Source organism: Sminthopsis crassicaudata, chromosome 2 (genome assembly GCF_048593235.1).
Source record: "Sminthopsis crassicaudata isolate SCR6 chromosome 2, ASM4859323v1, whole genome shotgun sequence".
Lineage (NCBI taxonomy): Eukaryota > Metazoa > Chordata > Mammalia > Dasyuromorphia > Dasyuridae > Sminthopsis > Sminthopsis crassicaudata.
In genome coordinates this window covers 469044503-469071110 of record NC_133618.1, presented here as the reverse complement: position 1 = coordinate 469071110, position 26608 = coordinate 469044503, and the positions used below count along the sequence as shown (strand labels likewise).

The 26608-nt window shown below is 37.4% G+C and overlaps 1 long non-coding RNA gene across 1 annotated transcript in view; it reads left to right on the top strand.

The window, feature by feature from the left end:
- The window catches only part of LOC141557442 (uncharacterized), a 193552-nt gene extending 171939 nt beyond the window's left edge, over positions 1 to 21613 (top strand). The window contains exons 2-3 of the long non-coding RNA XR_012486789.1: positions 17692 to 17747; positions 21218 to 21613. This is a non-coding gene — a long non-coding RNA (uncharacterized LOC141557442). The remainder of the gene's footprint in view (positions 1 to 17691; positions 17748 to 21217) is intronic.
- The last annotated feature ends 4995 nt before the right edge of the window (positions 21614 to 26608 follow it).

Here is a 26608-nt window from a genome sequence, read left to right as displayed (position 1 = left end):
AAGTTTATTCTCAACAACTTTGCTAATTGCTCCTAATTCTGCATTATGGGTTCAAGCAAGCCAAGCCTAAGACTTTTTTTTTCCCATATGGTGATCCTACCTTTGATTTTTCCCTTTATAGGAGAATTAAAGTGAGGCTTCAGAAATATAAGCCTCCACTTGACATCTAGGAACAAGTTAGCCTGTGGCTAGTTCACTGTATAAGAGGCAGCACAGTGTAATTGAAGGAGCACTGTAAGAAGACTTGACTTCAAATTCCAATCGTGGCACTGCCTATCTGTGTTATCCAGACCAATCCCATCCTCACTTGGAGTTTCAGTTCTGTTGCCGTTTCCTGGATTAATCACACATGCACTCTCAGCAGTGCTATTATAGTCTATATAAAGGGCTTTTTAAAGTAAACATTCTGCCCATTCAAGGACTAGGGTGAAAAAAGTACTTTGTAAACTTTAATATCATGTTTTTTATTCATTTTTAATGACCCTGTTTGGGGTTTTCTTGCAAAGGCACTTAATTAAACTAATTTTACAGATGGGGAAATTGAGGCAACCACAATTAAATTACTTGCCCAGGCTCACACAATTAGTAAATATCTGAGGCAATATTTGAACTCAAGAAGATGTCTTCCAGATTCCAAGCTCAGTGTTCTCTCCACTATACCATCTAGCTGCCCTTTGATGTGATATACAAATGAGTCACTGTATTGCCATTTTTATTGTTTTTGTTTTCCTTCCCCTCAGGATGAAATGAGAGATACTTCCTGATCATAGAATTTTATATCTGAAACATACCATAAAATCTCCACACTCCAGATACCTGAAGTAGGAATTTCTCTTCAATGTTCTTAACAAGTGATTATGCAGCCTCTGCTTGAACATTTCTAGTGATAAGAGATTCATTCTATGTCTGGTTGCCCATTTCAACGTTGGATATTTTCTCCTCATATCAAAGCAAAATCTGCCTCTGCAACTTCCTTCCTTTGTTACTAATTCTGCCTTCTGGGCCCAACCAGAACGAATCTGATTCTTCTTCCATATGACAGCCATTCAAATGCCTGAAGACAATTATCATGCCCTGCTAATTTTTCTCTTCTCTGGACTAAACATCTCTTATATACATCCCCTTCTTTCCATTCATACAGCCACCATCCTAGCTAAGATTCTTGGCTCTTGCTTGGATTATTTCAATAGCCTTGTAATAGATTCCCTTGCCTTATGTTTATCCCCCACTTTAATCTATTCTCTACTCAGCTGCCAAGACAATTTTCCTGTGGCACAAATCTATCTCTATCTCTCTGCCTCCTTCCACTTTTCCCTCTCTCCCAACCCCCCTCTCTCTCTCTCTCTTTCTCTCTCTCTCTCTCTCTCTCTCTCTCTCTCTCTCTCTCTCTCTCTCTCTCTCTCTCTCTCGCTCTCTCTTTCTCTCTCTCTCTCTCTCTCTCTCTCTCTCTCTCTCTCTCTCTCTCTCTCTCTCTCTCTCTCACACACACACACACACACACACACACACACACACACCACTCAGTAGCTCCCTGTTATATTAGAATCAAATATAAAGTATTTTATTTAGCATTTAAACCTATTAACAACCTTTTTTCCTTCCTCCTTCCTACCTTTTCAATCTTACATTTTAATTCACTCTATGAACTCAACAATCCAACTATATTAGCCTGTTTGTTGTTCCCCAAACATAATATGTAAATCTTCCACTTCCAAGGCTATTTTCTGGGATGCTCTTCCTCCTCAATTCTTCTTGGAATCTCTGGCTTCCTTAAACACTCAGCTCAAACTTTAACTTCTGCAGGAGGATTTTCCAGATCCCCTCCAGCTGCTGAGACCTTTCCTACCTTTCTGAGATGATCTTCCATCTTGTAAATATTTTGTTGTCGTTCAGTCATTTCAGTTATATCTGACTCTTTGTGACCTCATTGAAGTTTTCTTGGCAGAAATACTGGGATGATTTGCCTTTCTTTCTCCAGGTCATTTTATAGATGAGGAAACTGAGGCAAATAGGATTAAGTAACTTGCCCAAGGTCACAGAGCTAGTAAGTGTCTAAGGCCAAATTTGAACTCAGAAAGATGAGTTTTCTTTATTCCAAGCTCAATGTTCTATTCACTGCTACTAGGCTGCTCCCTACCTTTTATTTATACCTAGGTTTATTTATATGTTCTTTCACTTTTTTGGAGAGTTCCTTGAGGGCAAATACTTCCCCCTGCCCTTTCTTTGCATTCTTGGTGTTTAGAACTGTGCCTGAAACAATATAAATGCTCAAGAATACTTGTTGTTTGCTTGCTTGATTAATTAAATATCCATTATATTGACACTTGCTGGGCCTGGTTTCCCAAGGATCCTAACTCTTAATTAGGGATTTTTCCCCTAAAATTCTAATTTCTTTCAATACAGAAAACATTTATTGAATATTTATTATCTGTAAGATACTGGGTTAGGTATGGGTAATACAAAAGAAAATATTTGACAGTCCCTGACCTTAAATATCTTTCCATTCTAGTTATTAGAACACAAAATATACACATATATAAAAATGTGAGGTATTTAAGAAGGGAGAGAGAGTACTAACAATTTAGAGACATGGGAAGGTTTGAATAGATAGCAATATATAAACTGAACCATAAATGAAGGTGACTATAGCATTCAGGCTATGCAAAGAAATTGGAAACAAGGGTATAATTTTGAATTAGGGCAACAGCAAATAGTCAAGCTTGTCTGGAGCATAGGATTCAAGCAGCTGAGTGCTATCAAATAATTTTGGACAAGTATATTGGAGCCAGCATGTATGTATGTGTGTGTATTTATAGACAGAAAGATAGAGATATAATAGGGAGAATGGGTAGAGCAGATCTTTAAATTCCAGGTTGAAGGCCTAGAAATCATAAGGAAAAATTAATGATTTTTGAGTGGGGAAATAGTTTGGTAATATACATTCCTCAGAAGCATCATTTTGGCAATAGCATAGAGGATGAATCAGAGAAGGATGAGACTAGAAGAATGAGGACAAATTAAGAAACTATTGCAATAGTCTTCATGAAAGTCGATAAGGGCACAGACTGGTGTGGTGCCCATGTGAGTGGAGAGAAAGATCAATGCACTAGAATTGACAAGAATTGGAAATGGATTGGACATGTGAATTAAGGTGGGAAAAAGAATCAAGAGTGGTTGCAAGAATGTAAAACTGGATAACTTAAAGAACAGTAATACTTTTAAAAGAAAAAGAAAAATTATAGGAGGTTTCAAGTTTGAGACAAGACAGTAAGTTCCAAATATGTTGAGTATGAAATATCAACAAAATATTTAGGTTTGCCCAGAAAAAAATTTATGATATGAGATTAAAGCTCAGGACATTAGGGTTGGAAACATAAATTTGGGAATTATCTACATAGAGATATTAACAGAATTCATGAGATCACCTAGGGGAAGAATGTAAAGAGAAGTAAAAAGACCCATCACAGAATTTTAGGAGGATTCACATGTTAATGACTGGATCCCAAGAATAGTCACTAATGGGAAGGTGTCAACTTGCAAGGAGGTATCTAGTGAAGATCCCCAGGAATCTGTTCTTGTCCTTGAATTCAGCATCTTTTCAATGACTTAGACCAAGCCATAGGCATGATAGTACTTGGAAGATGACACTAAGGTGGAAGAGACAGAGATCAGAGATGAATCCAAAAGTATTTTAACCATCTAGAACTATAGGCTAACTATAATTACATGGCATTTAATAGATGAATGTAAACTGTGCACTTGAATTTAAAGACTACTTATTCCTTTAAAAAAGTCAAGGTCATTTGCCCTTCTCCAGTCCTATGTACTTTTACTATTTTTATTAGTTTTCCTTCTTTCTTTTTTTTACACTTTATTCAGAGCTTTTGATTTTCAAAACATATGCATAGATAATTTTCAACATTCACTCTTAAAAAACCTTGTGTTCCAATTTTTTTTCTCTCTCCATTCCCTCCACCTCTTCCCCTAGATGGCAAATAAGCCAATATATGTTAAACATGTAATTCTTCTATACATATTTCCACAATTACCATGCTGCATAAGAAGAATCAAGTTAAAAAGGAAAAAAAATGAGAAAGAAAACAAAATGCAAGCAAACAACAACAAAAATGTGAAAATGCTATGTTGTGATCCACAGTCAGTCCCCACAGTCCTCTTTCTGGGTGCAAATGGCTCTCTTCATCATGAGACCATTGGAACTGTCCTGAATCACCTTGCTATTGAAAAGAGCCACAATCAGAATTGATCGTTTGTATAATCTTGCTATTGCTGTGTACAATGTTCTCCCAGTTCTACTCACTTCGCTTAGCATCAGTTCATGTAACTCGTTCCAGACCTCTCTGAAATTATCCTGCTGATTGTTTTTTATAGAACAATAATATTCCTTTACATTCATAAACCATAACTTATTCAGCCATTCTCCAACTGATGGGCAGCTATTCACTTTCCAATTCCTTGCCACTGTAAAAAAGGGCTGCTACAAATATTTTTGCACATGTGGGTCCTTTTCCATTTTTTGATTTCTTTTTCCCATTAGTTTTTCAAAGATTTCTGACAGTGGCTCAGCAATCACATTTGCTAGTTCTTTGCATATCCCCAGTGATATAGTTCATTTGAACCTTAAGACTTGAATTAATGGAGGGCATTTAGGTGCTCTCCTCCTTTATTTTCCATTTCATGTCCTTGTAAATCTTTTTTGTTCTATTTTTTCCCTGTACAATGGGAAATTGACAATGGGAAAATGACAATGGTTATTTCCTTGTAAGATAAAACAAACAAAATAAGAGATGAATAGTTCTTAGAACTGCTTGAAATCTGCTTCCTAAAAATTTGTGGCACACTGCAGACTTTGTCAGACTTTTTCTCTTCTTTTTCAAGCAGTCTGTGAAAGTGGTCACTTTTCCTTAATGTTAATTTTTACTTCAGCAATGTGTTCCTTTTGGTTGGCCAGAAACTCCAGAAAGGCAATTCTTCTTAGCACTTCTTCTTTTTTAACAAATGCAACTTTCATTAATGCAAGTAAAAAAATTATCAGATTGTCTACTTTAAGGAGAGGGGGGAAGCTAGAGCAAGGGGGTTAAGAAAGCGACCAAGGAGAAGCAGATGAGAGGGGTAGCAAGAGGAAGTGAGTGAGGGGGAGAGACAGAGGGAAAGGGAGGGAGGGAAAAAGAGGGGGGGGAGGAAAGGAGAGAGGGGAGAAAGACAGAGACAGAGAGACAGACACAGAGATCAGAACAGGGAGAAAGAGACAGAAAGAAACACTGATAGAGAGACACAAAGAGAGACAAAGGGAGTGAGAGAGAGAAAGAGAAAGAGGGAAAGAAAAAGACAGAAAGAGACAGAGACAGAAATACAGAGAGAGACAGAAAAACAGGAACAGAAAGACAGAGACACAGAGATAGGGAGAGAGTGAGAGAGAAAGAGGAAGAGAAAAAGACAGATAGAAAAACAGGGGGGGGAGAGAGAGAGAGCACTCTGACATTTCCAAACAATTAAAAGTCCCTAATATTATTGTATTATGCTCTGTCTTCATGCATGTTTTATTTTACTCCCTTCTGACCTTAACTCCTCACCTAATAGTCCAGATAGTCAATAGTATTCTTCCAAGCCAAAATGTTTTTCATTTCTTCTTCTAATCTAAATAATCTCCATCATGTTTCCTCACTTGGATAACTGAATTCCTTCACATAAGAATATAGAATAATAGATTTACAATAGCCTTAAACGTCATCTAGTCCAGCCTAGCTTTAAGGAGTTTGAGTGACTTACCCAGAATTTTAAAGACAATGAATGCCATAGGTAGAACCTAAAACTAGGTCTTCTGAATCTAATGTTAATACCATAAGTATATCTTCTTAATACACAAAGCTGCTCACCAACCCTAGTATCTATTCTCTTCTTTTTGACCCTTTACAGAACTGTTTCATCAATTCATTGTGTTACCTATGAGATCAAATTTGCTTTCCTTGTGTTAGGAAGAGTAATTCACCCCTTTTTTATTACCCATACTTTGTGCATTTCTATACAAATATCTGAGGCCACGTATTTTTATGACTGTCTCTTTTTAATATTACCTCCTGTGATTTATTCATTCTCTCTTCTGTTACCTTTTCACTTATGTTTTCCTTGCTTCGCTTTATGGTGTCAGGCACAACAAATCCGTATGAGCAGTTTTGTCCCTCTCTATAACTGTATTTTTTATAATTAAAAATTCTCCAAATCAGATTTGTGAGACTACAGACAAATGTATTTTAATCCTTGTGTCAGATATATACTGCCTTTGACCAGTATCTCATTACTCCTTATTTGTGATCCAAAAAATTCATATCCCGTTCTCAGAGATCACCTACTTGACCAGGTGACAACTTTCCAAATGAACCTTGCTTTCTTGATTCTTCTGCTTCCAAAGAGCAGAGGTGATGAAAATATTATGAATACTTTTGGGTCTTTGGGGAAAATTTTGCCCAGGACTTAAAAATTATTAGCAATGTTTTATGTGTTCTTTTAGGAGGTATCATTTGTTCTCACAAAGGAGTGAGCAGTGATCATCAGGATTGACAATTTTTAACAAACTATATTTCAGGTGCTGACTACTTGCTTTAAAGAAATCAAACCTCTCTGGTTAATATCAAGTTGATAAATTATTCCAGAGTATCCGATAGCAGGGAGTCACCAACTACTACTGCTCATTATCTCTTAATCTAACCATTACTAGATGGCCTCTTAACTGGTAACACTTGTGGATCATGATTACATAGAAAACAAGAAGCTACCTCCTCCTGAGATAGTCGATCTTGCCCTATTTCTACTTAAAGATTGTATGCTACATTAAAGACAAATTGATCACTTAGTTTCAAATATTTAGTGGTCCTTCTTCCTCCACATTCTTTTATTCTCTAACCTTCAATAAGATTCCCTTTGCATTTTATTCCTTTGTTTCCTCCTTGAATTACTTTTCCTTTTTCAAAGAATACTACATTCTCTCTGATAACCTAATTTTTTCCTTTTCCTCTAGGACATAAACAAGCTCATCATTGTGTATAGGTAGGCAGGCTGGTAGTTGTTAGTGATTTCAGCACAGCACTTGAGTAAGGACCAATTTGGCCCTGTCCTACCTTCCTTCCTTCTTTTTGAATATATCTCTCCAAATCTGAATAATCTGACTCAGCTGCTTTGGCAGAAGATGAAGGAAACAGAAAGAATCAGTAAGAGAATAAAGTTACTCACATGAACTCCAAGATCCAGATTGATGCTGGGGATGCGGACATGAATGGGAAATAAGCCACTCAGTCTGGAGAAGGAGAGAAATGGTATTATGTCACTATAGTTCATATGATGTTAAGTATAAAGAATCATTTAAACTGTGCCAAAAGAGAGTATTTACACAGTACCCTGAGAATCCTTTGGACCTGTGGTTGAAGGGCTACAGGATCTGAATGTAAAACTTTCAAACAAATGGCTATTCTGTGGCCCTGAGGTATGTGTGTGTGTATATATATATATATATATATATATATATATGTATGTATATATATATATATATATATATATTTTTTTTTTTTTTTTTTGGACACTGGAGTTAAGTGACTTGTCCAGGGTCACACAGCTAGGAAGTGTTAAGTGTCTGAGACCAGATTTGAACTCGGGTCCTCCTGAATTCAGGGCTGGTGCTCTATCCACTGTGCCACCTAGCTGTCCCCCCTGAGGTATATTTTTGAGTTTAAAGCACACTGACTGAGGGTAGTGTTTGCTCAGTACTTGATATCATAGAGGTAAGCACCTTGACATAGGATAAGATAAGCTTGAGTTAATGTCAGCAAAGAGGCTTAACTCCAAGAGGTAGAATTAGAGTTGTGATGGCCAGAGCCACATGTACAAGGCAGACCCTCAGTGGTACTGAGAGGAGAGCTATGGAGGACGGTGACTAGAGAGTGGTCCTTTGTGGAAGGCAATGCACATCGTGTCTGAAGAGTGGCAGAGCTGTATATCTCCACACCTCCAAATCTATCACTTCCTTCAGGGATCCACCAGCTCAGATACTGCCTCTTTAAAAAACCTTTCCTGAACCTCAGTCATTAGTTCCCCCTAATTCCTAAAATTGTTTTGTGGGTCAAACATTTTAAATGTTTATTGGCTGATTGGCTTTGTATTTACTTTTTATTCACCACTATTTACTTACTTAGACACCCCCTCCCAGCCCCCCTCCCATTAGAACATAAGTTAGTCAAGGGCATAGGATGCTTTTTTGGCTCTGTATTCTCACCAGCTAGCATGGTGCTTTTGACATAATAGGTGTTCAATAAATGTTTATTAAATTGACTTGACATCAACAAAAGCTCTGGCTGAAGTCCAAGAGGTGGAGGACATAGATTGAAGGAGAACAACTCCCTACTTTCTGGAATCCCACACAGAACTATATTGGAAAATGTTTAGGTCTTTAGAGAAAGCATTTCTTATTGTGGTGAGGGAATGGTCTCTTCACTCTCCATGGACTCAGGACCTTTTTCTATCTATTAATTAGAAAATAAAATTGCTTTAAACTTTTAAAAAGTGCTTAAACACTTATAAGGGAACCTATTATTTATCCTTAGAAGTGCCAGATATGGATAGTCCAAGTAAGACAAGAGGCTTTAAGAGTAAGATGATCCTGAAGTATACCTAAGTCATCTATTCCACAGGAAGAACATATGAGACAAGGTTTATGCTAAGTATTAATAGAAATACAAATATGAGAGACTTTCAAGTGATCTCAAAATTTTCTTAGTCCTTAATATTTCCTTGAAGCCAAATCCTAAGTCTTTTTTCTCTATTTAATAACTCTCTTGACTAATAACTTTTGGCAAACTATAATCCACTCTTGCTCAAAATGCAAAAAAATTCAGTCATGATTAGGCAGGTAGGACATAAGATGGGGAAGAGGGGAAGGAACCCCCAGTGAAGTTTAATTTACTTAAGGGAGTGAAGTTTTCTGCCTTTTCTCAACCTTTACCTGAACAGGAAATCCTATCTACACAAGTGGTGATTTAACTTCTTCTTGAATACCTCTACTGATAAGGAACTCACATTTTATGAGGCAGACTATTATACTTTAGAACAACTCTAATTGATAAAAAGTTTTCCTTTATATCAATCTAAAATCTACCCCTCTGCAACTTCTAACATTCCACCATAACTACTATTACTCAATACTTTCTGCTCACTATTCTCCAGTGTTATAAACCAAAATGTAATGCAAGTCCTATGATTCTCTAAAGACTTTTAGCTCATATGATTTGGGATCTAATCCACCACTCCCTAATTGATGAGTTTCCCCTCAATTTCCAATATTTTGCCCCCACAAAAAGGGCTACTACAAATATTTTTGCACATGTAGGTCATTTTCCTTTTTCTATGATCTCTTTGGGATACAGACCTAATAGTGATATTGCTGGATATTGCTTACTATTTTTAACTATACAAAACCATTTGATTCCAAATCACCATCTTAAAAAACTTTCCTCTAACAAAGTGTTGCCTATGAATATGTCAAAATCATCCAATATTCATTGAAAGTAATATCAGAAATTACTTTGTTCAATGGACTTTTGATATAATATAAGGCATAAACCACTCATAATGTTTGCAACTATCTTGAAGGATGTCCACCAGAAAGTTCAAGTGGAGAAGTAATTCTTCATAGATGGTCAGTTCCTCCATACATTCTTGAGTATGGTTGGAATTGTACTAATTGTAGCAATCTCTGGAACACTGAAGAGCCTTCTAAATAATATCTTTAATCATTCAAAAGAGTTTAAGCTAACTACACCAGAAAAACCAAGTAGCTGAAGAATGACTTTTGTCTCAACTATGATGTGCCATCAGATAAATAACCTATAAAGTTTGGCTATTATTACACATACCTTGGACAGACATTATGCATATTCAATGAGTTTGAAATTTTACAAGAGGAATAGAGCAAGCTGGATTTTTATAGGAATTTGTTTAGCGATTTTAAAGATCCTCAGTATCTTCCCCGACACAAACATTCATTGTTTTAATGATATTCTTCCAGTGAGTTCCAGATCAGATATTCTTAACCTGGGAGTTTATGATTATTTTCTTAATAGTTTAATTATTATAGTATATATAAATCATTAGTTTCCTTTATAATCTTTTGTTTTGTGTACCTAAAACATCATTCTGACAAATCTGTAGATTTCATCAGAGTACCAAAGAAGCATAAAAATGGTATAAAATATATAAAAGGTGATGATATAAAAAAGGTGAGGGACTCCTTTTCTAGACTGAAAGTCATGAAATACTATATAGTCTATAATTACTTCAAGTTGAGAATCAAAAAAATGGACAATGGAGAGATGTATGGTAGATGTGAATAAGCTCAAGAACTTTATTAACCAAGCATTGTGCAGAGAAGTGACATAAAGATGTCAAAAGAGAGATGTATGATGGAAAAAGGTGTCCTAGTCATGTGTCAAGAACAAGAAATAACTGTGCCAGGTGCCACTGGGAAACCTATGGCCTGGCTCATTGCTCTGCTCCTACATCTTGAGATCAACCAGGGACATGTAGTAACCTAAGTACTGCTTGGCAGATCATCCTATGTTATACACCCTCATTCTTACAGTACCTTCTATTTCCTGAGATAATTTGTTGTTTTTCCTCAAATAATTCATCATGTGGTTTCATGAGTGATTAAGGCATCCCTTCACTACCTTTGCCCCAGATCCAACGGACCTTTGAGGAGAGGATGAATGTAGTCATTATATTGCAATGCAATTTTTGATGTCCTAAACTTAAAGTTGCTCCAGCATTACTTATTTACCATATTACTTATGATGTTAAACTCATTTGTTAATTCAGTCATAGATTTTTATATGCTTTATACTGCTTTGCTTAGAAAAGTTCACATCACTCCTGAATTATTATTATTTTGGGGTTTTGTAGCTCAGGGTTTCTTAAACATTTTCTATTTGGGACTCCTTTTGCACAGGGTATAGGTGAATATAAAATAGATATATAAATACAACATTTACTGATATTAAATCATAATTTCAGTTATATTCTGTTATATGACCCCATAAGGGGTCACAACCCATACTTTAAGAAGCTTTGCTATAGACTACCCTCTCTGTCCATTCATAGTACAACACCATTGTGTTTCAGAAATATTTTCAATGGACTGACAACATCTATAATAAAAGGGGCCTGAGAACATAGAATATCTGAGTTGAAAGGGTTTTATGGAACAGAAAGTAATTAAAGAATTCTGAAATATATTATTAGAAGAATACTTGATGAACAATCAGAAGTAGAAAATATAATAAGCACAATGACTATAACAATGTAAACGGAAAACACAATATACAAATGCTCCAAATTGAAGTTTATCATGATAATGACTTAATTTGGACCCCCACCCAAAATATGAGCATCCACCTCCCTCCTTTTCCAGATGTAGGAGACTTTAGATATACAACATCACATAATCTGTCAGATTTGGTTAATTTTGGTTAATTACTTTTTCCTTCATTTTTAAAATTACAAGTCAAGTTAACAAGTCAACCAACATACAATTTATTAAGTGCTTACCATGTCCCTTCAGTTCATTCAATAAGCACTTATTAAGTGCCCACATGTGACAGATATAGTACTAAGTGCTGAATAGACTATAAAAATTAATATCTCAGATAAAATTTACACTCAGATAGGGTACTGGGTGGCATAGTGGATATAGTGCCTGACTGATGTCAGGTAGACCTGAGTTCAAATATAACCTTAGACAAGTTTACTAGCTGTGTGACTCTGGGCAAATCAATTCATTTGTTTCCCTCAGTTTCTTCATCTGTAAAATGAGAATATAATAGCATTTACCTCTTAGGGTTGTTAGGAGTTTCAAATGAAATAACAGTTTTGAAGTACTTAGCAGGGTACCTGGAACATATTAAGTGATAAATAAGTTTAGCTATTATTATTTTTTTCCTAAGTCCAGTCTCAATGCTCTTCCCACTATACCGTGTGGCTACCTAAGTCTTGGCAATAGATTATATATATGGAGTGAGGGATGACACCTGAGTTGGAAGGCTCAGGGACTAATCCTCTGGGAATGTCCATGGGGGAAGGGCTATAATTGGAAATGAAGAAGATATAAAAACAAAATATAGGAGCTAGAGATTGTTCCTAGAATATCATTGATATGAGGAACTCCACAATGAAGAGGTTCCCTCTTCCAATACAGATCAGCATTTTCTCTGCAACTTTACAGTGTTGAAGAATTGCTTAGAACATAAGGAGACTGAATGACTTCCCAAGGTCACACATCCAGTACATGTTAGAAGTGGAACTTTTGTTCTTGTTCTTCTGGCTCTGAGGCCAGATTTTTCTTCAGTATATAATACTGCTTCTCAAAAACAGAGTAGACCAATCTTTTGTGGGTTTTTTATGAAGGAAAGCAATAATCACTAAAGGCCCATATAGAATAGACTAATCTCATTTCCTTCTTTGAGAGAGTTACTAGGCTGGAAGAGAAGGAAAATGTTGTAGACATAATAGGATTTCAGCAAAGTATTTGGCAGAATCTCTCAAACTGAACTTGAGGACAAGATGGGAAGCTATGAACTAAATAATAACACACTTAAATATATTCAGAACTGATCCAATGTCCCAAGGAAGTAACTAATGAGTCAATGTCAATTTGGATGGAGATTTCTAGAGGAATGTCTTCAGGTCTGTCTTTGGCCCTTACTGTCCAGTATTTGGGGCCCGAGACATTCAACGGGGGCTTCTCAGACACAACCCTGAAGTGAGGTGAAGGGCAGTGGTAAAAAAAATAAGGTAAGGAATGGTGCAAAGTCAGAAAATTTGGATTCTGCTCCCAATCTGCTAGTGTGTCCTTGAACATGTCCCTTAACTTATGCAGCCCTTGATATAAAATAAGAGATTGGACGGGTTAAATTCTAACGTCCCTTCCAGTTCTAGGTCTATTATTCTCGAGCCTCAAACTAAGGCCTAATAGTATATCACCTCAAGCATAATCATACGTAGGAGTCCAGACAAAGAGCAAGCATTATGAAGATGCTCTGCCTGGCATTGCAATAACAAGGACTTTCAGACAAAGGCATGGCGCTTTTGTTCATTCATTCAACAAATGCTTTATGAAGTGTCTTCTATGTGCCAGGCACCAGGGACACAAAAAGAGGTAAAAAGACAGTCGTTGCCCTCAAGGAGCTTGGTGCTAAACCTCAGACAATTCTCTCACTGACCTTTGGGCAGGAAAAGATGATCCACTTGGGACTTTAGACTTTAGACACCCAACTGAAACCAAAGAGGCAAGGACTTCCATGCCTGACAGAGCCAAGATCCATCCTGGGAAAGCTTCTCCATTATAGCACATCTCTATCCTGAGATGTAACCACCTTCAGGCTAACTCCTACAGGCAGAATGGTATAGTTTCTTTTTTATTTCCTCAATAGTATTTTATTTTTTCAAATACATGTAAAGATAGCTTCATTTTTATAAAATTCCAAGTTTCCATTTTTTTCTCCCTCCCTCCCTTACCTCTCCCCTCCTCAAGACAGCAAACAATCTGATTTGGGTTCTATACATATAATCACTTTAAACATGTTTCCATATTTGTCATGTTGCACAAGATAAATCTGACATTACATAGTTCCTAGAGAGCTGGACCTAAGAAAACGTGGACATTTCACCTCTGACACATACTGACTATATGATTCTGGGCAAGCATTTAACCTCTCTGTGCCTCTCCTGTAACTCTTTAAGACAGTAGTATTAATGTGGGCTCTGTGAACTTGTTTTTATTGTTTTTAATAACCATATGTGATTATAATTAGTTTTCTTTGTAATCTTACTTTATTTTATGCATTTAAAAACATTATCCTGACAAAAGATTCTTCAGCCACAGAGGTCTATGACACAAAATATTTTTTGAATAATATTTTATTTTTTTACCAATTACCAATTACCAATAAAAACAATTTGTAGTGTTCATTTAAAATTTTTTGAATACCAGATTCTCTTAATCTTTCCCCTTCCTCTCCCAGAGATGGTAAGCAATTTGATAAGTTATACATGTAGGATACAAAATTTTATTAACTCCTGCTTTTAGACTCTAAGTTGCAGAGAAGATCCCAATCTACAAGTCCAAAAAACAGAAAAAGCTGTCACTAGGTATGGCCTAAAATGATGAAATCACAGACCAAAAACAAAAACAAAACATCAGGCTAGTGTCCCTGCCAACTCAGCACTTGGGCTTCCGCTCCCTGCAGCCACTCTGTTGTTCAGAGAGGGAGCATCATGCCAGTGCTCCTTTTCGTTATATCCCTGGATCCTGGAAGGTAGAGGCAGTCCAAATAACTAGCACATATGGGTGTATGTGATGTATGTGACCTTTCTGGTCTCAGGAGAGCAGAAGTCCTTTGCTAATCTTTATTGGAATATGCCTTAAGGGATTTTCAGGCTGATCTTGAGCTGGTTAAGTTATTGTGGAGTCAGCATTAATAGATAGGAAATGACCTTATTTTAGCCCATAAGCCCCTGACTTTGAGAGTGCTCTCAGTCCCCAGCTGAGTTTAGCAGTAGACAGAGTTACTAGCTAAGATCTAGCTCCATTCTATAGATGTAGGGAAGAATCTGACTATCAAAGGTATTCAGAAGAGCCTGATTCTGAGTGGGTTAGGCCATGAAAGCAAGAATTGATGTAAAATATTGAGGTTAAAGGCCCTTGGATACTAATAATGTGTAACTGTAAATGACTACATTCAAATAAGTATCCAGGAACTCTTTCAAGAAAACCCAAGAGTCTCTGAAATATGCCCTGAGAATTCTAAATCCATGAGGGCTTTCCCGGAGATATTTGAGGGACTCCCTGAATATCCTACACCTGGGAGAGTGGCTCCATTGATCTGTGAGGATGCTGTGCTTGTGAGGGATGGCACAGAGGAGCTACGAGGAGTATTCCAAAGATCTGTGTCTGGGAAAAGAAGACCTAGCCTCACACAGACAATATCACTTTCTCCCATTGGGGAGAATGAATTCCAGCTTACACCTAGCTGGGTTCTAGCTGAGAAGGAACATGCAATGGAAAGGACTGGGAGTTTAGAGTCAGCTCATCTGAGTTAAAATCTTCTCTTTCTCTTCTTAGCTAATTGTGTAACCTCCATGGTCCTCAGTTTCCTCATCTGTAAAATAAGATTGAACTAGATAGTTTCTAAGGTTCTTTTCAGCCGCAAATGACCCAATCACCAAGGGGCTACTGGGTCCCTAGAGGAGGAATAAAAAGCTAAAGATATATGTCAGTAAAAGAAAACGGAGCCCAAGCTGCACTGGTCACCCAGGGCCCCTAGACCCCTCTTGGACCAAGACTTAAGAAGGGGAGAGCTGAGCACCGGCTTCCCTGCTATCTCCCCACCCCTGCCCCTCACCCTAACAACGTTATGAATTTTTCATCTTTGATGAACTTCAAAGTCTTCTAATGACTCTTCATAAAGAAACATAGGGGCCAAAAGTTGAGCAAAGGGAGATGATTAAAGGACCTTATTAAAAGCAGCCTTGTAGAATTCTCCACATGAAAGAGAGCACCATTATAGGGACTTATCCTTCTAAATGACGCTCTGCTTTTTCGAACACGCTGAAACCTGATTAGAGTGACAGGCACTGAGTGATACTGCAAACCTGTTAATAACATGAAAATTAGAAGAGGCTCATGCAAAGGAGGGAGATTAATTTAGCCCGAGTACATCTCGCACAAATTGCAAACTTGTGAATATGTTCCCAGATAATGAGCCTTCCCAGTCATCAGCCCACTTGTCATCTTCTGTAATTAATGTTAAGGAAGACGCCTTCCTGATGGTTCGTATTACTCATATACCAAGAAAATTTCTTCAGAGAAATAATTTACATTTATTATCATCGGTCTGTTTGTGTGGTTTATTTCGGAATGGAGTAATTTATGGCAGACCCGCTCGCCTCGCCTTGATTAGTCACTCGTCAGGACGGGATGTAATTTTTTTCGCTTGATGGCGACGTCTGAAAATTGACAGTAGTGTAACACTCTTCTGAATCCCGAGATGTGTTTTTTAACTTAAATAAACTTTGGGGCTGAACAAGCAGATCTGCTTCCCTCTTCTTCCACTCTATCCCATGGTCCCCTCTCCATACAGGGAGTCAGCCCATTATACCAGCCTTGGTTGGCATTCACACACACACACACACACACACACACACACACACACACACACACACTCAGAGGAGATATTGTGATTTAGCTGCTTATGAACTCTACCACCATTGGAGACTCAACAATTTCTGTTACTTTCCAAGTCTTGATCTAAATCTAAGTAGGAAATTTCTGCCTTTTCTTTCTCTCTCTTTTTTTTTTTCTAGGCATCACCTGGAATGGGGGTCATTATCCAACTCTCCATGTCTACATGCTACATTTTGACATTCTAAGTTCTAAACATTTCTATTCTTTTCTAGTTCTGACATTTTATATTCTATGTTCTAAAATTCTATGTTCTAAGATCTACTTCTAGCTCTATTATTTTATGTTTTAAAGTCTATTCCACTCTTAACATTGCATCTAGATACTGCTTCTTCTCTGATGATTTACATACACATATGATTTCTAGCTCTGACATTCTATGTTCTAAAGTCCCTTCCAACTCTAGCGTTCCGTGGCTCTTTGATTCTCTTCTGCTCCCATACCTCCAGACACAAACCTTGTTCTTCCCTTCAAGTTGGCCTTTTGGGTTTTGGAGAGTCTCTCCTGGCTGGTAATGTGAAGCCCATACAATGCATCTTCCTCCCCAAAGCACAGAGGCAGTGAAAGTGAGTTAGTGACCCCTAAGCTGCACTTGAACCAAACATTACTGATTAGGGTTCTTAGGCAGATAGTGATTTTTTTTTTATTGGATGTCTTCATTCCATGTGAGCGGTGTGGTGCTGGCTGGAGGCAGGGCACCGCTGGTGCCAGCTAATGATGATCTCTTTTTGTAAAACTATAGTCCATCAAAGTGGGATGAATATTTTAAAAGCTACGGACAAATCAAATTGTCTTTGTCAGACGGGCACATGCAGTAGCGTGGGATATTTTATTGCAGAAGGTTCCTTCCACTGGCCAAGGAAGGGTCTTTCTAATTTCTGCTCTGAAACAAGAGCCCACTGAGCTGTGGAGACTGACATTAGCACCATCAAATTGCACTTTCTTTGACAAAGTTACAAATAATTCATGAGGCAGATGTATTTGATGTCCTGCCGGCATAGGTCGGTTCATACTTAAAGAAACAAATTGATTCCCTTGGAAGCCTGGGCTGCAGGGGAGGGAAAGAGGAATGCTCGGGGAAGAAAGGATACATAGGGCTATTCCCACACCCCCCCAATTCTCTGATTCTAAAGAAAAGAGCTACAGGCCATACTCTTCTGCCTAAATATGAACTAGAGGCTTAGTTCATAGACCTGTCAGCGCCTCCAAGAGCATGCGATCAAAAGTCCTTAGAGCGACAAGAAGCCAGTGGTGATGTTGATAAAGATAATGAAGATGACATTTATAAATGTTACTTAAATATTTACAAAGTACTTTATAAAAGTTCAATACCACCTTTGATCTTTTCAACAACTCCATGAAATAAAGTGCTATTATTGTCTCTCTTTTTACAGATGAAGAAACTGAGTCTTGGAGAAGGAAAGTGACTCTGAGAAGGAAAGGTGACATAGTAAGTGTTTGAAGTGAGATTCAAGTCTGTGTCTTCCAGCTGGGTGAATTGGAGATTATCTAATGCAATGAAGGGAAGGGGAAAAAGGGGGGGGGGATTTACACAATAGTTTTGTTATATATTTTAAGAGAATAGCAAGTGGTGAATTTGTTATTTCATGTGCAATCATCTTTTTTATTGTACTATGTTGTGGAAGTGTTTGTTTTGTTTCATGAATTAAGAATAAAATAAACTTAAAAAAAACCTCAAATGGAAACGCATCCCTGCTGGTAGTGTATTGAATTAGAAAAACACAAATTAATATTATTTGTGTTCTATCATGGATATCTAGGTAACACAGTGCATAGAGAGCCAAGCCTCTAGGAAGACTTATCCTCCTGAATTCAAATATGGCACTTAATAGTTGTGTGACCATGAATAAGTCACTTAACTCTCTTTGTAACAGCTCTAGTGGTGGACAGAATCTAACCTCTGCAGCTTAGAGATAAGAAAACTGAGTCCTAGCGGGATACAAATAAATAGTAAACATCAGAATCACAATTCAGGGTCAGAACCAAGTCTGCTGATGTCAAATCTAGTATTCATTCCATGACTTGAAGCTTACACAATGTCATCTTCACATTTCTGCAGTGCTTTAAAGTTGATTCCTCATAACTCCCCCCTACACACACACACACACACACACACACACACACACACACACACACACACACACACACACAAAGTAGATAGGGAACTGTTTTATAGCTTGTGAAACTGAGACTCAGCAAGAGTAAAGGAGTTACCCAGAGGCACATAAGTAGTAAGTTTCAGAATTGAAATTTGACCCCAGATTTCCCCAGACTTCAAATCCAAGGCTCTTCCCACTATACCAGGCTTCCAATAGTACCATATTCTCAGGACATACATTTCCTCCCTATCACGACGCTGTTGGGCAGTGGGAAGAGGGGTTAATAGATTGATAATGACATTTCCTGGCTTCACTTAGAATTTGGAACTGATTGAATTAGTTTAAGCTTTCCATTCTTTTACCATCATTATAGTCCCAAATCAAGGACTTTGCCATGTCTGGGAAAAGAAAGTTGGCTCCTGACTCCTACTTCATGTTTCTCTGAGTGCTTTGAAACTGTGTTCCCCAAATTCAGAAAAACTACAAGCAGATTTTTCTTTTCTAAAATAAGCTCTAGGAGGAAGTAATCATTTGTCCCACAAGGTTCCCATCATTTTTTTTCTAGCAACTGGTTCTTCTCTGGTGGTCAGCATCAGGTTCAGAGTAGAAGTTCCCAAAGCTAATATATCTATCCTTTGAAGAATGAAATTATCATTAAGACAAGAAATAAATTTGACAGCTATTCTGCTTTTGTCAGAGGGAAAACGCTAGTAAATTCTCAGATAATTAGTATTATGGGATTACATTTGTAATGTTTCCCAAATATGTCATCTATTTCCTCCATCTGTTAAGGTGGTCTTTGTATGATCTCCAAAAAATTGTGTCTGTTTCTCACTCAGTTATTTTTCAACCAAACATTCTTCCCATTCCCTCTCTCTATGCTAAGTTCCAGGAATTTTTCAGCACCTTCTTAAAATGCAACATTATTCCACCACCACCCCTTTTATTTATTTTCTGTCCTTTGAATAAGAAGCACCCTTCTAGAGTCATAATTCCAGTCATGGATGGGTTGAGTACCATCCCACCAAGTTTCAGTGTAAATGTGGGAGATAATATATTCCTCCTTTTGTTAGCACCTCAATTCATCCTTTGAATTACCCCATACTTTGTGCAATTCTTTATATAGACATTTGAGGCCATGAGTGTTATTGCTGGCACTTTTCTGGGATGTCATGTCCTGTGAATTATTGGTTCTTTCTTCTACTATCATTCTTCCCATGCTATACCCATTACCCTCTGTAGTACCAGACTTTGAAGACTTTCTTTTCTGGTTTGTTTGTTTGTTTAAAGCTTTCTTGACCCTATTCTAGGCTTGAAACCTCAGATTTATCTTTGATGACATTCTCACCCATTACATATTATCTGATGCCAGATGTCATAGATTCTTCCTCTAATATATCTCTCATTTCATTTCCCATCATTCTACTCCTATTGTCACTACCCTAGTTCAAAACTTCATTATTGATTGCTTGGAAATATTGTAATAGATCCTTCAGTGATCTCCTACCTTTAATTTTGCCCACCTCTGAAACACTCCAACTTTGTTACCTGTGTAAACATTCACTATACTGAAGGTCAAAAACAACCCATGCCTTTCATTTGCCTATAGAATAAAAACATGGTATCCAAGGTCTTCTAAACAGTCTTTTGAGACTCAGTTCCCATTGATCCTCTCACATATTTTACGCACTAGCCAAGCTGAAAAAAAATTGGAATTCTTTGAATATATCATGTTCTACCCCTTTGTCTTTGATCAAACTGCTTTCTTTGCCTATAATGCCCTCCCCCGCATCTCCATCTATTGAAATCTTTTGAGGTTCAGGCTAACTGGTCACCTCTTCCAGGAAGTCTTTTATGGGCTCTCTTCCTTGAAGTAATTATTACAGGAATTCTCAAAGCACTTTTTAAAATCATCCATGTGCGCTTATCATAGGTACATAAAATTTAGAGCTTAAAGGGAAACTAGACAACATCAAATCTAATACATATTAAAAATAAGGAAAGTGAGAACCAGAAATGGGAAGTAGTTGCCCAAGGCCACACAGATATCAAGAAGAGCAAGTATTTAAACTCAGAACTTCTGACTTTTATTACATGATGGATGTTCAATTGTGTCCAACTCTTTGTTACCCCATTTGGGCTTTTCTTGACAAAGATATTGGAATGATTTGCCATTTCTTTCTCCTGCTCATTTTGCAAATGAGGAACTTGAGGCAAACAGGATTAAGTGGCTTGACTAAGGTCATACAGCTAGTGTCTGAAGCCAGATTTGAATTTAGGAAGAGAAATCTTCCAGACCCCAGGGTTAGGATTCTTCTATTCACTGTATCATCTAGCTTTCCCATGCTGCCTCTTACTACTTGTCATATTATATTCTGCTTTATAATGGTTTTGAAGGTGCCATATCCCTCTATTACACCATGAACTCCACAAAAACAGAGCTATTTGTTATCTTCTCCCATACCAACAAGAAAGTTGAATGGTCTATACCACTGGGGCAGCTGGTCTATTGGGTCAATAGTCTAGGACATAGTTGAACAAGATGCCTCTCTACAATATACTGACTAATGTTTATAATATCTGCTTGAAGACCTTAAATTAGGGAGAATCTATTATCTATAGAGGCAATCTATTCCACTTTTAGGTAGTTCTTCTTACGAAGTTGTCTTTTCATCAATGAGTATAAATAGAAATTATTTTATGTTCTGCTAAAAAAAAACCTTTGAGATTCTTTCCTTCCCAGATTGAAATTTTTATAAATTAAACTTTTTTTTGTCTCTCTTACCTACCTTTTCTTTAGTGACTGAGTAGGTGTTGCTTCAGACAAACTGAGCCCTGGGAAAGATTTTAATTTAGAAAAGCCAAGAGTATTCACTATATCCTGTACCATCTTTGATTTTTGTCTTGACACTGGACTTTGAAAACTGAAGGAAAAAAGTGAGGCTGACAATTGTGCACAGCCCTGTCTCCCTTAAATCCAATTCAGGCACAAGTCAAAATATCACCCTTATGATGTTCTCTTAAAGAATGAAGGACAACTTTTTGTAGTGGCAAAGAAGTGGAAATTGAGTGGATGCCCATCAATTGAGGAATGGATGGATAAGTTATGGTATATGAATATAATGGAATGTTACTGTTCTATAAGAAATGATGAGCAGACTGATTTTTAAAAAGTCTGGAAAGGCTGAGTGAATTGAGTGAGCAGAACCAAGATTACATGATGATCAACTGTGATGGACTTGGCTTTTCTCCACAATATGGTGATTCAAAGCAATTGCAATAAACTTGGGATGGAAAATGCCATCTGCTTCCAGAGAGAGAACAATGGAGACTGAATATGGATTGAAGCATAGTATTTTCACTTTTGTTTGTTCATTGGCTTTTTTTCTCTCACAGTTTTTTCCCCTTTTGATATGATTTTTCTTGCTTAATATGACAAGCGTGGAAATATGTTTAAAAGAATCACACATATTTAACTTATCTCAGATTACTTGCTATCTTAGAAACAGGGAATTACGGGCAGGAGAAAAATTTGGAATACAAAGTCTTACAAAAATGAATGTTGAAAACTATTTTTACGTGTATTTGGAGAAATAAAATACTATCAAAATTTAAAAAAATGAATGAAGGACAAACAATAATGGTCCTAGTTCTGCCCTGGTCCAGTAAAGCAAGACTAACCTCTCTTCCACATGACCCAAGCCTTCAAGTGTTTCTTCTTTCTGGAGATCTATTTTCTCATCTGCAAAATAAAAATCAGATGTATTCCAAGGTCTCATGTAGCACTAACATCCTGCTTTGTATGTTCTAATAGTCTGATCTAAGGTTTCTCTCCTCTCTAACCTTCTATGTTCTATGGTTCATGTTCTGTCATTCTGTGTTCCATAATCTGTCTCAGCTCTCATATTCTATATTTTATGTTTTTACAGTCCATGTACTAAAGTTCTTTCCAATTCTGATAGTCAATGACTCTTTTCCTTGCTCTTTCCTATTCTACACTCCCTCCCTTCCCTTTTTTTCTTCTTTTTTCTTCTCATCCTCCTTCACCCCTACTTCAAGCCTGGCCTCTAACTCTCTGTTCCTCATCTAGTTGCCTCCATGCCCCCCGCTTCAGTACAGGGCCATGGCTAATAAACAGTTACACGGTTGAGAAATACATGAATAATTCTGTCAGACGCATTAACGGTGCCCATTGCTTTCTGGCAATTGACACCTTTTTAGCTGAAAGAAATCCTTATTAGTTTCTGTTCTGATGGCTTTTCCTGGAACGGCTATAAATTACGTTTATTCCACATAATTCCTGCTGTCAGAGGTTATAAATAACTGGTTCACGTGGCAATGATGATTGTGGTTTGTATCAGTAGGAGCCTTCAACCTGATGGCTTCATGGGTAATAGATATCAGGGTCTGCATCAATAGGTGCTGGAGTTCATACAGTCACAGCAAGTATGTTTGTCAACAGACCCCTCAATCCAGGTTTGACTTGTCCTGAAGGGAACACGATGGTTTCCAAGTTTTACTTCATAGAACTCAGGATGGGAAGGGATGTTAGAAACAGAATAATATTACAAAAGAAAATATTAGAGCATCAGAACAGGAATAGACTTAGGAATGCAGCTGGAAAGGTCTTTTATAGAGAGAACTTGATCATAAGGAACACTTAGGGACAGGGGCAGGCTGATAAATATTTAACAATAGACTTTCTGGGAGGGTGGGAAGAAAGCATATGCTGGCCGACACATGTTTTAAGTTTAATTTGCATTAACATTTTCTCCACCACTTTCTTAAGTCTTGACAAACAACAAAATATTAAATCAAGCCATGATTCTTTCAGTGTTGTTCCCACTGAAAATTTAACAACTGGCTCTCTTGACCTGGGAAGAAAGATCAGTAACCCCTTGAAATGATCCCAATCCCACAAGAAGATTACATTGTTGAAGAGAGATTGCAGGTGGGTAAACACCCTATCCAGTCCAAATAGTGACATATATACAAAGTAAAGACAAGATATTTTGGGGAGAACAAATTAGAAACTCATGAGGGATCAGAACAGATTTCAGGTCCAAGGTGCTTTTCAGTTGAACTTTGAAGGCAGCTAAGGACTGTGAAAAGTTTGACTTGGGGGGCAAGGGAAGTGCATTCCAGCATAGCTACAAAAGTACAGAGAGGGTAGAAGAAATGTCATACAGGAGGAAGGTAATTTTGGTAATAAAAGAGTAATGGGTAATAGGTTTGTAAAGGTAGTTCAGATCCATGTTGTAAAGGATTAAATGACAGAGCACTTTGTATTTTTATCCTCAGGGTAAGAGAACTCCTTTTGAGTAGGGCAGTGACTGTAGGAGTAACGCTGGCATCTGGGTGAAAGATAAATCAGAGAGCAGAGAGACTTGAGGCTGCCTAAATTTTGACATCCAGGCTAAGTCGGCTACTCTGAAATTTTTGCCAATTTTCCTAGTCCTTTATGTCCTTTGAGGTCACAGAAAACTAGTCCAATCATTTTTTCACATTATTGTCTTTTAAATATTTACAGATAGCTCTGATGCATCATGTTATTCTTAAACCTTCCATTCTCCATACTGAATATCCTCTCTTCTTCCAAGTGATCTTCATGGTAGCAATCATATATCTCAGTTATATGCCAGTCTGAAATATTCCTGAATGATCACAACACTTCAGATAGGATCTGTCCAGCCAAATAGTGGAAGGTGGGGAGAAATTACCATTAGTGGAGTTGTGAATTGAGTCAACCATTCTGGAAGACAATTTGGAATTTTACAGGAAAATTTACAAAAGTATTCATGCTTTTTGATCCATCAATTCCACTACTGTGCAAATATCCCCAAGAATATTACAGTCCCACACATTCCAGACATGCTGCCTTTCATAATATGGGCTTGAGTCGTTATAGCTTTTGTGCCGACATTACACTATTAAGGCATTTTGAACTTTCAGTCTTATAAACTCCCCCCAACAAACTGTTATCTAGTCTCTCCTTCCCCAAAAGGGAAGTTGACTCTATATAAACCAAGTGAAGATTTTACATTTATTCCTATGAACTTGTCTTTATTAAAGTTGGCTTATCATGCTCACCCAATAAAATTTTATTGGATCCTGACCTTGTCATCTGAAGAAATAGCAATCCCTCCCAGCTTTGTGTCATCTACAAGTATAATAGGTGTGTCTTCAATGCTTTCCTCCCAGCCACTGAGTATGGTGTGGAACAGCAAAGGACCAGGATAGGGCTCCCTGGAGCATTCCATTGGAGACCTCTCCTGAGGATGACATCTTACCTAGATGAATACTCCTAGAGTTCAGGCATTCAACAAGTATCCCTTGCCTGAACTGCCATTAGGCCATATTCTCCATTTGATCCCTAAGGATCAAGACAAATCTTTTGCTGAAATCTATTTAAGCTAAGTCTTCAGAACTCCATTGGTCTATCCATCTAAGATTCCTGTTCCATAAAAGGAAATGAAATAAAGTTAACAGGAACTATTTTTAATAAAATCATACTTGCTTTAGGAATCATGTCTTCCTTTCTAAATTCTCTTATACTTTCCTTTTAAAAATATGTTCTAGAATATTTCTAGGAATGAAAGCCAAATTCTCTCCTGGTCTATTAATGAACTTTGGACTGATGCATTTAAATATATTTGGGGGAAGGGCAATTGGGGTTAAGTGACTTGTCCAGTATCACAAGGTCAGAAGCCAGATTTGAACTTAAATTTTCCTGACTCCAGGGCTAGTGCTCTACCCACTGCACCACTTAGCTGCCCTTTGATTGATGCATTTTTATCAACAGAGACAGGAAGATGATGCAGTGGATAGAGCATGGGGGTTGGAATAAGAAAGACTTGTCTTCCTGAGTTCAAACCTAGCCTCAGACACTTACAAGCTCTATAACCCTGAGTAAGTCACTTACTATGTTTGCCTCAGTTTCCTCATCTGCAAAATGAACTGGAGAAGGAAATAGCAAATGACTTTAGTATCTCTGTGAAGAAAACCCTAAATGAGTGATGAGAGTAAAACCAGACAGCCTAGTAACGTTATATAAAATCACCAACAAAACGTTATACAAACTTAAATGGACTTATAGTCTCTGGAGAAGAACTCCTTTCTTATACAAACTTAAATGGCCCCACATCCTCTGAAAGCAGGAAGACTTTTTCAGATACAAACTTAAGTAGACTTGCCTATTCTGTTCTATTATTCTGTTGCCGTTTAAAGTAAGTCGTCAGATTATGTTTCTTTGCAACATCACTTCTCTCGAGTGATTTGCCCACCAAAGCATCTTGGCGTTTATTTCTAACCAATAAAGCCTTTCTTATCACAGCTTTGAGTACACAAAATTCTTTCCCTATGGACCTGCTCATAGAACTTTGGAGAGAGAAGGACCGCAGATCCATCCCTGCCCTATCTCACACCCTCATAAAGAGTCATAAAGAGTCAGACATGACCAAACAAGAACATTTTTTTTTACAATGTCAAATGCTCTTAGTTAATTCTTCCATGTTTCTATGAATGGAAAATGGTGCTCTATTAAACACCTATGCCAAGGTATGTTCAGACTTTTCCCAATCAAACAGTACTCATTATACTTCTAATGTTTTACTGTCACAAAAATAATGGTGACATATTTAAATGTTTTCATGGATTCAGGGCTCCTCACCTCTACCTTCCTTTTCTGGCTTCCTTTACATCTCACCTAAAGTCCCACCTTTTTTCAAGAAGCCATGTCTAGTACCTCATAATATTAAGGTCTTCCCTCTGAAACTACTTCCAGTATTATCTCCCTATTAGATGAGAGCAAAGACTGTGTTTTGCCTTTCTTGCTTTCCTCAGTGTCTGGCACATAGTAGTGCTTAATAAATGCTAGTTGACTGATGGACATCCACTCCTTCTTAGGGATATATGCACAGTGGTGAAATTGCTGGGTCAAAGAACATGAATACTTTTGTGAATTTTCTTGCAAAATTACAAATTGTTTTCCAGAATGGTTGACCCAATTCACAGCTCCACTAATGGTAATTTCTCCCCACCTTCTACCATTGATTTTTTTTCATCTTTTATCAATGACCTTTGTCAATTTTCTGAGTGTGAGATAAAACTTCAGAATTGTATCAATTTGCATTTTCCCTATTAGTAGTTACCTTGGGAGAGCCTCTTATGTGGTTGGGAATCATTTGCATTC